Source organism: Bacillus rossius, chromosome 1 (assembly GCF_032445375.1).
Source record: "Bacillus rossius redtenbacheri isolate Brsri chromosome 1, Brsri_v3, whole genome shotgun sequence".
Classification (NCBI taxonomy): Eukaryota; Metazoa; Arthropoda; class Insecta; order Phasmatodea; family Bacillidae; genus Bacillus; species Bacillus rossius.
The window spans coordinates 301,097,394-301,115,248 of record NC_086330.1 but is presented as its reverse complement, the minus strand read 5'-3'; positions in this window follow the sequence as shown (position 1 = coordinate 301,115,248).

The following is a 17,855-nucleotide window of genomic DNA, read 5'->3' as shown; positions in this document are numbered from 1 at the left end:
TTTACTGTCCAGTTTTTTATCCTTTTTGTGTAAAATGACACACATTATTGAATTTTAAGGGGAAATGTTCTACTTTTTGAGATGTTAATGTTTAAATAATATTTTGTTTATGTTTACTTTTTTAACTTACAACAAATTTTGTTTGGTTATGGACTTAAAAGAAAACAACAATTGTGTTGTATTTAAATTTTACAAAAAAAAAATTGAGTAGTTACTAGTAGTTTTTTTAAATTTAAGATTTTTTTATAACATTCAATACAGGTGCTTTCTAACTTTTATTTCTCAATTGAAAGATAAAAGTACATTTTCATGTTATTTACATGTAATCTTCCAATAATTACTTAAATATAAGCTCTGAATTTGTAATATTTCTGGTGTCACCAAATTACCTTCTCTATATCACCAAATTAACTATCACCAAAATACATTACAAAATTTTTAAATTACAAATTGTTTGTTTTCTAATACAAAACCAAATGTATGAATTTGATAATTAGTCATTAATGATGACAAATGTGTACGCTAACACAGCGCATAGTCGAAAATTTTTTTTATTAATTACAGATAATATTTCTATGTAAAATATGTAAAATATCACCAAATTACCTCGGTTTACCCTAATTAACTGTAGTTTTATTAAATCAAATTAATGTTCTCACACGTGCTCATTCTAAAATGGGATTTTAGCGTATTCCAAGCATCGTAAACACAAGGAAGTTGAAGACGAATTTCGGTTTCTAATGTTTGTCTAACATGTGGATGCGAGAAATACTGTAGTGCCTACAATTTTAAAATGGCCGCGTTAGTATTAAAATGGTGGGTTCACTCGTGTCCGTTTGAATGAATACAAATTAATAATTGATTAAGGCAGTCCTTTGAAAGTGTTTGTTGCTAGTACTTAATGCCAGTACACGACGTTAATTGAGACACGTTATAAAAAAAAGAATTTTATTGCATCAAATCCATTTTTAATACATATTTGCGTTAAGAAGTTGAAAAATAATTAATATTTATTTCTTTGATTAGGTAGCCAGTTTCTTTAGTGTTCATGTAACGAAAAAATAAGACAAGTTTTCTTATACAAATATTAAATGATTCCTATAATTCTAGAAAATATATGTGTTAACACAAAGGAAACATTTCTTATATGATGAAAATAGATTTTAATAAGTTTTACATTATTTGTTTTAACATATTTTAAAATCTATTTTCATTAGTTACCTACATTATCTTTGTGATTAAGTAATGATTTTCATAACAAGCCCATAGCATCAGTTTATATTCAATAAATAAACTAAATAATAAATAAATTTATATCACATTTATACACTGTAACTAAGGTTTCTTGGGTAACAGAAAATAAAATGGAAATCTGCCTCTTACAAAAATTGTAACACTCAGTAGTTCATAGTAAGCTAGAAATGCTGGGAAGGCTTAAGTACATAATTAAATCTAAGGCTCTGTTTTCTTCCCCTAGAAACATAACTTTATCTTTCAAGATTTTCAGCCAGCTAGACTGGGATCAGGTTCTTGAGTTTCCCCCTCCCTATTATTTTCTATTTCATGGGCTCAACCTCTGTAATGCTTGTTTGAAATGGGTTATGAAGGTAAATAAATTTACTATGTAAGTTGTGAAAAGGCATCAGCATGATTTCTTATGAACTTATTTAATAAGTAAACATAAAACAATTTTATTCGTGAATGTAAATTTTGTGTGCAGACTTTTTAGTTAACCAAATGTGAATACTTATTAATACTAATTCTTTGTAATAGCATAGCATTAACCCATATAGATCGAAATAAGTATATTGTCAATTTATAACTAGCTGTTCCTGAAGGAAATACTTAAGGATGGTTGACTATACCTACTTATTGAAATGCATGAGGTAAACTGGAGCAATGCATAACCATCCTACACTAGTAACAGATACTACAGTGGAGGAAAAACTTAAACAGAATTCATGACGATTCAGTATGACTCTGCTAAGCATAATGACAAAACATTTATTATTGTTTACTGAAAATAAAGGGACTCCTGATATTGGGTAATTCTCTGATGGTGCGGCTAGGGCACCATGTCTCAAGAACAAGGTATGGGTCCCGCCTACCATGGGAAAGAAATGGTGAGTGAAAACTGCACGCATATACTATTGAAGCAAAAGTAGTGTACAATTGGAATGAATACAGTTTTTTTTCAGCAAGTGGCAAAGGAATGTTAGGTTTTGCAGTTTCGGGAAGCAAAATTTTCAATAATATCAAGACAGCAAAAAGGAGGCAGACGACAAGGCAGTGGACGACAAATGTTCCTGTTAACAGGGACAAATGATGTGATGGTGAGTAGAGAGATTGAATCACAGATTATATCTCTTTACAATTATCAATACGGCTCCATTATATGGAACAACATCAGCAAAACTGAAAGCAAAAAAACTTGAAAAAGTTCAAACAAAATTAACAAACTTCATTAATCAAAATAAAAATTGTAGTAATATTGTAGATTTACACTCCCTTATTGGCTCTTTGTCGTCTCGAAGAGACATATTGATGCATTGTATGTAAAAAAAACTCTTACGAAAATAAAATAAATTGCAGCTATTTTCTAGAACACAGGTATTAAAATCCCATCCTTCAACAGTCGACATCCTCCCTTGGTTTGTACTCTAAATAAATCAAATAAAATAATATATTTTAATGTTAAAAATTGTAATAAATACAATAATTTAATTCCTTTCCTTAACACTAAACTAAAAGTTAAGAAAATTTTATCTTGCCTTAATCCATTATCTTAGTCATTTTGATATCTTTGATTTCTTTGTTCACTTCCATTATTTCACATTGATCTATTGTTTACTTTATGTTCTATGTTTGTTTTTCATATTCATTTTTTTGTTGTTTGTGGTTTTGTCAGTGTTTATTTTTTATGTGTTAACTATTTTATTTCCTGTATTTCTTGTTTGTATGTTTTACGTATGGTGTATACCACCTTGGCTCTGTGCTGTAAGTAGACATCTTACAAATAAATAAAATAAATAAATTATATTGGTGTGTAATCAATTATTAGTCATGCGCTGTTACAAGATCAGTCCATTTTTGTTTCTAATACCACAGAAAGAATACTTTATGTATTTCGTGGCAGTTTGCAGTCATACACAATGTTTCGTCGAAGTGCCGCCATGCTCGTAGAATTATATTATTAATTATGCATAATGTTTTCTTTGCAGACAAGCAACAAGTACAAGTGTATATACCTGAACCTGAACAAACTAGTAAATTTTTTAATGGACATGGACTGTGAGGTGGTGCTCCTGACATGGCCACCCATACCTGTTCTTGAGGAAGGAGATGAGAGGAAAGCTCTCCTGCTTTAAGTTCAATGAACTTATCAGGAACATGGCAGGTATGTCTTTAGTGTAGCCTTTGATGACACACATCTGTATTGTTGACACTGTTGTTCACAGTGCATGTGAAAGCTGTACTCGTGCAGTTATTAATTTTGCTTCGTCTGGATTACTGTGACATTGTATACAATGACAAGGCAGATGAACTGGAAGAAGACTTAAATAAATTCAAAATATTTGTGTTCGCTTGATGTATTTAACCTTAAATTGCGTGATCACTAGCACTCTTACTATAAAAAACAAGACTGACTTAAACTTAATCACAAAAACTCACTAAATGCTTTACTTATGCTATATAAAAAACTTTATATCCGATACTCCTCAATATTTATGCCGGTGGTTTACGTTTGCGTTTGAGATCACACACTTGGGGCCCGTTCAAAATCAAACCGTGAATACTTAATACCAATGCATAAAACAAAAGCAATGTCGAAATCCTTCACAGTTACAACGTTTCGTCTCCACAACAGCCTCCACCAGGATGATAGACATATATGGTCTACCAAGGTCTTTCAAAACCTATTAAAAAAAACAGACTATCTTGATTCCCAACACGTAACCATGGTAACTGAATGAATGTATGTGTGTGTATGAGAGTATGACAGGCTAATGCTAAAAACTTTATTTAAAAAAATATATATCTGTTTAAAACAATGTTAAAAATTATTTAGGTTAGTAATTACTTATATTTTAATTTCTTTGTAAATAAACAAATATTCTGTATGATTTATACTAATACTTAACTTAGGTGTTAAATCTTTATTGGTTTTATTTTCTAGTTAGTTCTATGTTTGATCCTTAGATGTAACATATAGTTTATAGTTTTATGTTTGGTTCGTAGATGTAAAATAATGTTCATATCTCAAGGTTCAGAGTAGGAGAAGGCATACATGACTGAACTACGCCAAACATAAGCCAAAATAAATACCTAATTATGTAAGATTGACAATACAGGAAATGAATCCATATGTAATGGATGTTATGTGTTATTGATCAAATTATTGGAAGAGATTATACACGTCTTTTATGCGATGTAACATTTCTAATTTCCATACACATTTTATTAAACTTAAAAAAAATGTGTTTGTTTCAATTGTTGACAAAGTTAAGTAATGATACATTTATGAACATAGTGTATGAAAGAACCTAATCCTTTCACAATGCATTACTTATTACCTTGTTCTCCAATGCCATTTTTTATTTGTGATATTAAGTATGTATTGAGTAATTAGTTAACTTTATGTAGCAGTAATTTATGTAATGTGTATGTATAAGGTGGCAAGGCTTAACAGAACTGAGTTTGCCCTCGGTGTCACTCGTTTGAGTTGGGATAACATGTGAAAAAGGTAACACGTGAAAGGAGAAAGTGTAGATGAAAAGTTTGTCTTGACCTCATCCAATAATGGCTTTCATTTATCACTGGGTTTATGTTCCTTTAAAAGTTTCTTAACATGGGTGAAAATTTATTTCAGTAGATTTAAGCTTTTTAGTGCTATGTGCCATAATGGTTGCACTGTATGTTACACGAAAACTAAAATATAAGGAATGTTATAAGAAACATAAAGAACAAAAATCAGCTAATTTCAAAAATTGGAAATAAAAAAATCATTCACCAATCATGTGTAAAATATTTCCAAGAAAATCATTAACACACATATGGCCACAGTAGGCTAATGATGATGATACAGTAGCAACTAGAACATTAAATAAAGGTTAAAAAAAAATATTTAATGGCACAGTTACAGATTAACCCAAGGCCGATACTAGAGATATATGACACAGTTTTCTTGAATTGCTTATGAATGTAAACTTACTCAACTAATGTTAGCCACGCTTCTCATAAGATTTTTCATTTATGATACACAGTAAAGATTTCATTCCATGAACATTCCAGCATGTTATTATATTAAATGTTTTGTGTCAATTAGCAAATATTTTGTGTAATATGTCATTTGATGATAACAAACTGCTTTAGAGTACTTACACGAGCATGCATAATTTATTTCAGAGAACAAAGGTCTACGCCTGATAGACAATTACACGGTTTTTATGGATGGGCCAGTCATCAAAGAAAAGATGTTCGAGAAGTAATGTACTTAATGTACTTCTTGTTGAGTAATGGTTCCAACTAAATATTGGAAGTGATAATTCCAAGCCTTATGAATTGAAAACCCAAAAACTGTTGTGATAATAGTAAGAATTTTGAGATAAGTCTTTGTATTTATGACAGAATTTTATGATGTATTAGAATGGTGCATACTATTCTCTATGGGTTTTTTACAATGTTATAAAGATTTTCGCCGTTACATTATATGCAACAAAAATTATTTGTTACAAGGAAAGCAAGCTTCCCCATGTATCTAGGAGAGGAAAGAGTGCACTTTGGTACCAGTCTGTGGCAGTTACTGTTTATTGAACCTTCAGAAATGGCAAAAAAAAAAAAAAATTGTTATAAATAATTAATTTTTAATAATTAAATTTATGTTTATTTGTTGAAAATTATCAAAAACTAATGGTTAAAAGCAGAGTCGTTTTATAATAAAAAAAATGAATAGATTTTAAAATTTATTATTAAACTATTTCTTTTTAATTAATTTAAATCTTTATGTTAATTTGCTAAAGGAAATAAATTTATTTTAAGAATTTAGTATTACAACTTTTAATTAATTTAAGTCTATGTTGATTTGTTGAATTATTATCAAAAAACTTATGGTTATAAATGGAGTCATTTTTAGTAAAAAAAAATTGAATAGATTTATTTAACATTATTTTAATGTTTTATCTCACATTATTTCACTACCATCGACCGACAAATACTATGTTTTTGTTTTCATCATTTACTTTGAGATTTTTTTTCCTTTAGGGTTCTTTATAAAAGATGTTGTAAAATTGCCGCCGCTACGTAATGATTTTCCAGAGTTGAGACACAGAATTTAAGAGCGTATTACTTCCATTATACTAAAATAAAGTTTTTAACCAATGTGTTTATTCGCGTTAGAATTATCGTTCTACATTTAGGTCACTGGTTATTGTGTTTAAGCGGAGGTGTTTGCCTTTTGCTCGGGGTTCGTCTCCCTCCGGTGGGAACGATTGGTTAGTTCTGTGTGTAAATGTGGCGGACGTTGCTGTGAGCCTGCGAGTGTTCTCGTGTTGCTCTCGTTTCCCTCTCAAAAGCGGAATGTAGTTGACGTTTCAATGCATCAGTGTGGGGGTTATCTCTAAGTTAATTGTATCAATCGTGGAATTTCGTAACCAGTATATAGAGCGAATAAGAGAGAGAAAGAGAGAGAGAGATATGAAGAGAGAGGTTTTGTAAGTTTTCATTAATGGTTTTACACTTGTGAGTTAGCACACATACTTTTTAATAGTTGTAATTATATATATATGTGTGTGTGTGTGTATATACATATATATACATATATATATTTTAATACATTGTAATTTTATCCTCCTAATTTTGCTACACCACGATTATACACTAAATGATTCCTGTGTGGTTAATAAAAGTATAATTATATTTTTTTTTTCTTAATGCACGTGGCTGTAGAGATGAAATTGATGGTACTATCTTCTTTCCACCCAATGGTGTTATGATTAATATTTGTCTGTGTTCGCTAGCTTTTTTTTTATTTATTTATTCTAGTTCAATTGTGATATGTGCTTACTTTCATATACAATGCTTGGGGTGTAATGGAATTTTCTGCTTCATTGGGATAGTATTGAAAGTGTACTTTGATAAATATGTTTTGAAGTATGGGGGAATTTTTTTTTCTATCTTGTATAGTACTTATTTATCATTCATGCATATATTCGCGTGTCATTGTATCTCGGTGAACTTATATTTTGTGGAATATGAGTGTAAATTGGCTAGTGCGATTTCTTACATTGTATGTATTTAAGGTTTAGGAATAGCTAATATTATTTTACCAAGTTGTGTTCCGACCTGTTTTCACTTAAACTATGAGAATGCTAGCCTGATTTAACGTACATGTTTGATTTTTTTTTAATTGAGTCTTTTACAATAATTGCATATTAGTTGCGCACTGGCAACCCCTTCTGTCTGTGAAGGACACGTCTGGCAACACATGCTGGGCTGCGGTGGCCGGCAGAGTTTAAGGTCTTTATATCGATACTTTTTCTTGGCTGCTTCATTTTTATTTCACGGATGGGATTGTGAAAGTGATGGAGAATATTCTATTAAGTGTGTTGTGTTTAGCTACTATCGGTGCTGTTGTTTATATATTACAGTTCTCGTTGTTAATCAATGTAAATATAAATTTATAAATAAGTATAAAGGTTCCAAACATGATGGTGGAAACATCCTGGAAGTCGTGTGTGTGTGTGTGTTACGATCTAACCCTGTGTTTCGATACATATGTGGGACAATGTGTGCTACTGCAGTGATTATCATTTTTTATCCGCGAGGGATTTGGTCTTTGGAGCTTTTACTGATCTACTTGCGTTTTTTTTTTTTTCACCTTTCTGTGTTTGTAATGTCTGAACTTTGTTTTCTTTTTTTGAAGTGATTACATATTATTGGTATTTAGGTTTGCTTTTCAATTGTATATTTATTTCTATATGCTTCTGGATAACCTAACTCATTGTTAAGTGCATATTTTTGTAATATTTCAGTTTGTAACCACTGGATGTTTTATTATTACTTCATTATGTGTATAGGGAACTACTGGTGACATCTTTGATCATGACAGTATGGTTCTAGATATACGACATATCCGAGGATTTTTTTTTATATGTTTCGTATTTAAATTGTTATAATTGTATGGTTGGAATCTATATATATATATATATATATATATATATATATATATATATATATAAAACATTCCGTATTTTTTTCGTTTCTTGTCACTACATAGCATTTGAGCAAACATCAAATTCCTTAAACTAATCAATTTTTTCTCAAATTGTGTGTGAACATACATAATTTAATTTAAATGAGTTGTGCAAACAAGGTGGGTCTCTAGAGTTCGAAGTTCCTTTCAATATACTTAATTATAATGCGGAATCTCCTTTCCATATGGGTTTTTGAACCTAGGTTTCGTTTAGGTGAACAAAAAAAAAAACTTTTTTCGTTTAGATGATGAATTTATTTATTTGGAATGTGACATTTAGTATAGAAAACGTGTTTTGTCGCAAACGTATATGTGGCTTCATTATATCCATTTAGCTTAGTCCTTTAACTTTTACACGTCTTTAACGAGTGGTTGTCTTTTTAAAGTCGGTGTCTAACTCTTTATATTTCACAGGTATGTTATTAGGGATTGTGACTATTACCATCGAACATTTTGTGATGGGGAAGCGATGTCTGGTCTTTCTGAATGCATTTTTCTTACGCTAGGTAATGTAATTTTTTTAAATATATATTTATACTTAATTGTACTCTGATGTGTATACGTCGATATTTACCTAATTTTCTGTTCAGTTTAAGACTTTTGAAATTGCTCTTTTAGTTCATTCTCCTGTTTTGTGTTTTATTTTTATTTTTGAGGTTGTGGTATTAATGTATTGTTTCTTTTATATAATACTTTCAGTTATGGCGGTTACACCTGTTCTCATTGGTATAGAGTAAGATGGGGAAAAAATCCGCGTGGGGCAAAGGTCCTATCTTGGAATATTTCGTATAAATTAAAACTGCTGGCAACATTGACACAGTCAAGAAAAGTGTCGCCATTGTGGTCGTTTATTGCCATGTGTATCGTGCCAGTGTATAACACCTAGCGAACATAATGAGGTAAGAACTAATTTACTATAATCTGATGTAATTTTTCAGCAATACAAAACAATATATGTCGCCGGGAACAACGATCGGGAAGGATTTATGAAACCACAGTAAGAAAGTGTGCTTCTTTATGGTTACTGTGCATTTGTAGTAGTAGAGATTGTCAAACACTGGTAGCAGCAGGAGTCGCGCACAGGCCAGACTGCGCTCTGGGGCAAGTATCCACAACTAATGACGGGGTAAAGATCCGCACTACGTGTTTCATGCGGATCTTTGCCCCTCGCCCGTGTATGCTTAACATAGGCCTACATAAATTAAATTGTTAAAAATAATGTTTTTATTTGAATTCTCAGCCTCTATAATGCTCAATATTTTGCTGTGGGTTTAGGCTCTTGGAGGAAAATGTTTTGGCAATGTAAATGGTCATTGCATTCCTTTCTTTTTCATTGCAATATCCACATATTTAACTTTACTAACTATTGCAATGAGTTCTGACTCGGGTTATGTAAATTGTAGCCTTTTTATGCAATGGCTTCGTCACTTTCAGGAAAAGGTGCGATCTGGCATTGATCATTCTGTATTGCTTCTGCTGGATAATCATTCGTGACATTTGTCGCTAGAAGCAATTAACTTCTGCCGTGACCATAGCATACATTTGCTGACACTTCCACCCCACTGTAGCCAAAAAATGCAACCACTTGACAGAAGCTTTTTCGGACCACTGAAATCTTTCTATGCTGATGAATGCAACAAATGGTTAGTGACACATTCTGGAAGAAACATAACTCCCTACCAGTTTTGTGAATTGTTCGATAAAGCTTATGAAATGTGTGAAACATAAGAGAAAGCAGGAAATGCTTTTAGAGCATGTGGGATCTGGCCTATCAATTCTGATGTATTCACAGACGAAAACTTTCTTCCTTCTAGTGTCACTGATTTCGCACAAAATAGTGAACGTTGTAGGGAAGAACGTGGAGATAACAGAGCAGAAGTGGACAAAGAAGTTGACTCAGAACAGTCAACGTGTCAAACTCAAGATATTCGTAGGTCAGTTCCTAATGTGGACGATCCTAATCCTGTGACTCCTCCCTACACATGTGAACCATCAATAGTCTTAGACATAAACAAGCCAGGTTGCTCAGGCGCTAAAGCTAAAACTCCAGTTTCACCAAAAGAAATTCTTCCAATGCCAAAGAGGTCTGAGCAAACAAAACGGAATAAAGAAGCAAACATTCTGAAATAATATCCAGTTCACCATACAAGAATAAATTGCTTGAACATCTGAAAGAAAAAGAGAAAAAAATTGCTGATAAAGACGAGCGAAGGAAAAAAACGATTTGGAGTAAAGAAATGAGGTGTTAAACAAGTAAAATCAGCCATTCAGTCAGACAAAATACAGTGCCCCGGCTGTGAAGCATTGTATGAAGACCCACCTAAGGCCGGCCACACACGTAACGGTATACATGACAGGTAAACCTGTGCAGGTCACCTGCGCAGGTAAACCGGAGCGTGTGTGCCAGTCACTGCAGGCGAAACTGCACAGGCGAAGCGACCTGCGCAGGTGACCTGACAGGAACGGAGATTTGGTATCTTGTACCTGCGCAGTCGTCAGTTATACCCTAGACCTGAGCGTGTGTGTGAGTACGTCCGGTCGCCTGCGCAGTTGTTTTGTTTAGTTGAGGCTTCTTCCTTGTGAAGAGAGTGTCTTTTGTCTTTGTGTTTTGTAGTTAGCGGACTATCTTGTGGCTACTGGTGCTAGTGATGTCGAGTCGTAAACGCAACCAAGTAATTGAAGACTTTATCGATATGTATAAACTCGAGCCGTGCCTGTGGCGGGTAAAAAGTAAAGAGTATCACGATCGCGAAAAGAGAGATGCAGCTTATGCGAAACTTTTGCTCAAGTTGAAAGAACTGGAACCCGATGCAACAAAGAAATCTGTGATTAGAAAGATTAATAGTTTACGAAGCAATGTTCGAAAAGAGAAGAAAAAACATGACATGTCAATGAAGTCTGGTGCATCAGCCGACAATGTCTACGTATCTAAATTGTGGTACTTAAATTTGTTCGACTTTCTTGGTGATCAAGACATTCCCAGTGCATCTATGTCCAATTTAGAGGAAGGAGATGGGAGCGAGATTGAGGAAGTAAGTACCAGACAGATCAATTACCTAGTTAAACAATTTATTTGAACAACACTTTAATTTACAAGTTAAATGTTAAATTAGATGTTAATTAAATGTTAAATGGTAGAATAAAACAAAAAAAGTTTTATGACAAAATTTATATGTATAAATGTAGTTTTATGACAAAATGTATATGTATAAATGTATTTTTTGTGCATGGATTGGTGAATTTCATTGACTCAACTAAGCTAAAAATATATATTCACTTGATAATTATTCACTTAGTCTTCCACTTTAATTTTTGTTTCGAAGAACACGTTGGTCTTGCCATGAAAGTTTGCCTTCATTGACGAAGTAGGTAGCAAACTCCTCTCTGAGATTTTTGGCGGCCACATTTACATTCCCTAAGCTCGCTCGTTGTAATGCAATCATATTCGATTCATTGGTATCTAACCCAGCATTAGTAGTAGCGTCATCGTCATTCTCTTGATACGTACTGTTTGGTGGAGCGTAAATGGTAGGATGTGTTTGCATCAAGAAATTATGCAATGCACATGTTGCCATTACTACCTTTACTATGTTCTCTGGCTCCAAATTGATTTGAGTATGGAATATGCGAAATCTGGAGGCTAGTATTCCAAACCCATTCTCGACTACGTGCCTTGCCCTTGAAACTCGGTAGTTGTAGATTTCTTTTACAGCTGAATCTAGTTGTGCTTGTCTGAAAGGTTTCATAATGTTAATTGACAGGGGAAAGGCGTCATCTGCCACAAACACGTAAGGCACCTCTTTGAAATGTTCAGTAACATTGCATGGTTTTGGGATCTTAAGTTCATCACTCTGTAACTTTTCATAAAACTTAATATTTTGAAGAACACCTCCGTCAGAAACACGCCCATTGGTCCCAAAATCCACTAAAAGGAACCGATATTTAGCATCCACTATTGCAAAAAGTACCATACTGTGTCTGCCTTTATAGTTGTAATAATATGATCCGGAATCCGCTGGAGGAACTATGTCTATATGTTTGCCGTCCATGGCACCGAGGCAGTGGGGAAAATTCCATTTCTCTTCAAACTGTTCAGCAATCACTTTCCATTTCTCAGTGGTGTTAGGAAACTGGAAAAAAATTAAATTCATAATAACTGTTCTCAACGTGAGTAAACAATGTTTACATTATGGGTTTCAAAATCAAGGATAAACCATAAAATCGACAATTTCCAAACCAATGTAAAAGAGTATTTTGTTGTGTAATAATTGGATGGGTACACCTAGTACATAAATATTTTTTTCAGGAGGACGTTGATGAACCAGCTACAACACCGAGCAGAGAAACATCAATCAATAGCGAGGTCCCTTCGCCTGTGGTCCCAAGACCCAACTCAGATACACGTGCGGTAAGCCTACCTCCTTATTCCCGACCTAATTTGGCAAAAAAAAAAAAAAGAAAATTGAAGACTTGACAACTGGTGTCTTAGTCTCAGTCAGAGACCACTTTCAGAAACCATCATGCCAAGACGAAAGATATGATATAATGGGCAAATCCATTGCAATGCGAATTAGGGCCTTAGAAAAACGCCAGGGTTTGATCGTAGAAAAAAGAATCAACGACCTCCTTTTTGAGGCTGAAATGAGTATGTTTGACGTACCTAATACTGGCTCGTACAACTACGAATCTTTGACCAACACCCCTGGGTCAAGTAGGAGCACAACGAGTCCTCTAGCAGCTGTATCTTATGGCCAATATCCACAACAAACTTCACCAGCTGAATTTGTTAGCAATGACGTTATTCAACCTCATCAATCAATGGCAGATTACTTAGCTAATTATGACAAAAATCAATAGTCTGTTTTGTTTTTTTATTTATATTCAATGTTACTACGAAACATTTTTGTTTTACCAAACAGTTCTTTTTTATGTTCTACCCACTATCAAATATCATGTCTCTGTACTCAGTTAAATATTCCCTTTAAAAACTGTAATACGTTTGTATGAAATAAAGTAGAAATGTTTAATAACATGTGTATATTTATTTACCACAGAATCAATAATTACGTAAGGTGTTTTCTTTGCTTCAAAGTTTCAAGAACCACGGGGTTATAGTTATTTGAACTATAATAGAATAGCTAACTTTACGTTAGTTTAACTTATATTTTTAAAATATATATATTTCTTCTTATACTTTTTTGAATTAGAAGAGCCGTTAAGGGAATTCATCAGGGAATTTTGATATAAGTTAATTTCTAATAAATTTAAAATATTTTAATTTTAACCTTACTTGATATTTAGAACATCAATAGAATATGCTGTGCAATATGGCTTGACGTACCTGTAAATAGACGTTTTTCAGCACTTTATAGATGGCTTCACACGTCTCTGGAATTATTTTGCCTAGAGCTTGTGGTGATATCAACGTAGAATACTTGAGACACTCGTACGATCGGCCCGTTGCAAGGAACCTCAAAGTCGCAGTTAATCTCTCATGGGGAGAAATCGATTTCCTCATAACCGTGTCTTTCTTTTCAATTAATGGAGTCACGAGTAACAACAGCTTTTCATAGGCGTCTTCATCCATCCGCAAATAATTACGGAAGTGTGTAGGCTCACCACTCAAGTCTTTCAATAATCTTGTATGAGTGTATTCATTTCTTTTAGTAAGCCACTTTTTACTCCACATTTTACGTTTAAACTTCTTCTTCTTACTGTTTAAAAGCACACACAATTCGACTAAAGCTATCCTATCATCTTCATCTTGTTGGCTCGCCATCTCTCAACTGAGCTAAACGTACGGTATACCGTTACGTGTGTGGGCTCTAGTTTGCACAGGTATACCTGTCAGGTAAACCTGCGCAGGTTTACCTGTCATGTATACCGTTACGTGTGTGGCCGGCCTAACGAGGACTGGATCCAGTGTACTTCATAAGAGGCATGGTGGCACGAAAACTGTAGTGCATATAAGGACACACTAAACTTTGTGTGTGATTTGTGTCAATGAAGCTCCAGAATTGAACCTGTCTGTAAACTACTAGATAAATGTTGTATTTTTTCCTTCACTATGTCAATGCTGTTACTGCATCTGTTAAATTTTTTATTTTATTTTATGCCAATGCATAAATGAGAAAAATTTTTATTTTGCATACATTGTGTAAGTTGAAGTTATCTACTTTCTACTATGTCTACCATCGTTAGTATATTGCCATTGGGTTTCTTTAACTTTCCATTGGTTTATTTAATTTCAAATTTGTAGAGCTAGCATATTTTAAATTTTCTATTTAAATATACATTTTAAGAAAGTTAGAATTTTATTTTTAAATCTGACATTGTTTTATATATATTTAAGCAATATTTTCAAATTTATGAATTATTTTGTCTATTTAGATTTTTGGACTCTTTGTGTGATTTTGTAATTTCCTAGTTACAACTTCCAATGTGAAGATATTTTACAATAAGCATATTATAATAAATAAATGTTTTCCTGTAGATAATAAGTGTTGATCGCTGTGGGTTTAGATGTTGAAAGGTGCGGGTATTTGCCCCGCTCAATTCGGATCTTTGCCCCACTAGTGGGGTAAAGATCCGGATTTGCACATCTATCGATACTTGTAACTTATGAAATAATGCACTTGTTTTCCTACAGTTGTAAATATAACCGAATAACATTAATGTGTGTGTATTCCGGAAATGAAGAGAAAAACATCCTCCTGCTATTTGGACAGTCAGAATATCAATTTAAACCTAAGTGCGGAGCTTTGCCCCATCTTACTCTACATGTGTATTTTTAGTACAGCATCTGTAGTATATGGAATGTAATTTCTCCTCGCTATCTCTGTGGGTTTATGAAGTGTCTGGGTTTGAGTCTTGGGTTTGGCATCTAGTGGTTGTTTCGATGTAGGTTGCAATATGCCTGTAGGCGTTGTTTGGTTTTTTCGAGTTGTCTTGTTATTTATTACTGATAACTATATTACGGTAATATTAACGCATTGTCTATGTGGGGGTAAAATTCAAGGTATGTTTATGATGAGAAATATACAGTTTGGTTTGTGTAAACGCTTCAGTTACTTCAATACTTATTTTTTTTAGTATTCTCCTGACACTATATTTTAATGTAAAGATATTTTATATAGTAATAATTGGTTATTTTATGTCTGGCAATAAATGGATTAGCACTAGTAGGTAGTACATAGTTGGTGGGCAATGAGTATTCATACACCACATGTTTACTTCCATGTATATTCCTACAAAGTTTGACTATAAGAGCTTAAACCTGCAGATATTTAGTTTAGGGTATAACACCTTTTACTTACATATATATTATTTAATGGCTATACATACACTTTATTACTATATTTAATAACGTCTTGTGGCTATATCGCTTTGTACTTCTTATTTGTTGCCTACACAAATACTATAATGAATTTTATTTATTAGAATGTATAGTAGCTGGGCTAGCACTAAAGACTCGTATGTGCGTCTTTTTAACAAATGGGGATCGCATGTTTTGTCTCTGGTGTTGTGCCGTTCGTTTGCGAGGTCTTATGTGGGCTGTGGTGTATGTTTATTATGTTTCGGTTGCTTACTAACTTATTTTGAGGATGTAGGTATTTATGGTTATTGGTATTTATTTGTGTTGTCATTTATCGGGCCATGCCATTCGGTGTGTTGGAGAGTGTGGTATTTTATGATATTGTTCTCGTAGATAGATATTATTTCATGGGAGTTTTCGCTGCTGAGGTTTTATTTTCTGTGATTTTATATGCATTCCGCTGTATTATGTTTGTGAGTGTCTGCTATATAATTTTGTTTTATTATGTTTTAATAGGTTTTTTTGTATTTACATTTGATTTATGGTAATTTTTTTTGTCACAGTTATAGTTCGGCGGTTCATATATTACTGGGCTGTACGTTTTTAATCGTGTTCCACGCTTAGGCTCTACTGTAAGCTACTATAGCGTGCGGCCCAGGGTCGAAAAACAACTTTCCCCTTTTCGCTTCTGTCGCGCGAGAATTTTGTCAACAGTTTCACGAGTGCGTGCACGGAGTACAGACGTGCGCTCCCGCTTTGTAATATATTTTATAAATTTACTTATCGTTAAACGCTGTCGGTTGTGCGGGTTGCACTCTACATGGCGTACATAGGTGTTACTATTTTTTATATATCTTTTCGTCTGCGTTTTTATTTTTAATTACATGTCGCCGGGTTGGACTGGATGCATTCCGGTGAGTTTTTTCTTTTATGTATGCTTATTTGCTTCGTGCCACAGCTGAGCGGGTTGGTGTTCTTGTTTTTTCTGGGTCTTCGCACACTCCGTGCGTTTTTTTTTTAATTTTAAATATGTTTATTACTTAATGCTAAGGCTCACGAGCGATCGTTCAACACTCTTTCCTACACGGGCATTTGTTCAACATTTATTTATTTTTATTTGTTACACGTCGCCGGGGTAGGCAGGGTGTGTTCCGGTGAGTTTTTGTATGTATGCTTATTGGTATATGTCGCTTCACACTATTTGGTTTATTTTTATTACATCGGTAACTTATGTCGATCGTGCCGCATCTACATTTTTTTTAATTACTTAACGCTACGTGTTACCTGTAGGGGTCCTAACTATGCTTAATACATTTCTATGCCCGGCGTACGAGCGAGGCTTCCAGCTCTCAGCACGGCGTTTGTACTCGACGTAAAGTAAGTCTTTGTCCTAACAATGCTTAATACTTAACTATCTTTACAATATTATAAATTTTAACTATGCTTATAACACTAAAGCATATTCGTGAGCGGGCCGCTCCCGCTTTGTAATATATTTTATAAGTTTACCTATCGTTAAACGCTGTCGGTTGTGCGGGTTGCACTCTACACGGCGTACATAGGTGTTACTATTTTTAATATATCTTTTCGTCTGCGTTTTTTATTTTTAGTTACACGTCGCCGGGTTGGACTGGGTGCATACCAGTGAGTTTTTCTTTTATGTATGCTTATTGGTACATGTTGCAGAGCGTTATTTGGAGGGTTAGAACTGTTTTTATTTTAACTTTGCGTACATTTTTTTAAACTATGCCTATATGGTTTATTTCTGGCGTTCGTGCCGCAGTTGAGCGTCCCTACGATTTTTTTTTTATTACTTAACGCTACGGCGCACGAGCGGGGCACGAGCGAGGCTTCCAGCTCTCAGCACGGCGTTTGTACAACGCTTATTTTACTTGATGTAAAATAATAGTCTTTGTCCTAACTATGCTCAATACTTTTTTAACTATGCTTATTACATTTTTTTAAACTATGCTTATTACTATTTGAACATGATCTACCACAATATAGGTCCTATATTTTTTTAACTATGCTTATTACTTGGCGTGCTGTACAAGTACTACCACTAAAGACATTATTATGCTTATAATATGATGTGGGAATTATAATTGCGCATTGTGTGCGTGACGCTCCAGCGGACAGCATCTCGCTCTCTCTGCGCGGGATTTTTGAGGTTATGTTGCTCTCAGGTATTTAGTCATAGCTAGTATGGCGGGGCTTTTAAGCATACTGGTGGTGGGAGTGGGGTAGACATAGCTAGTATGGCGCCTTTTTGAGGTTATGTTTCTCCCA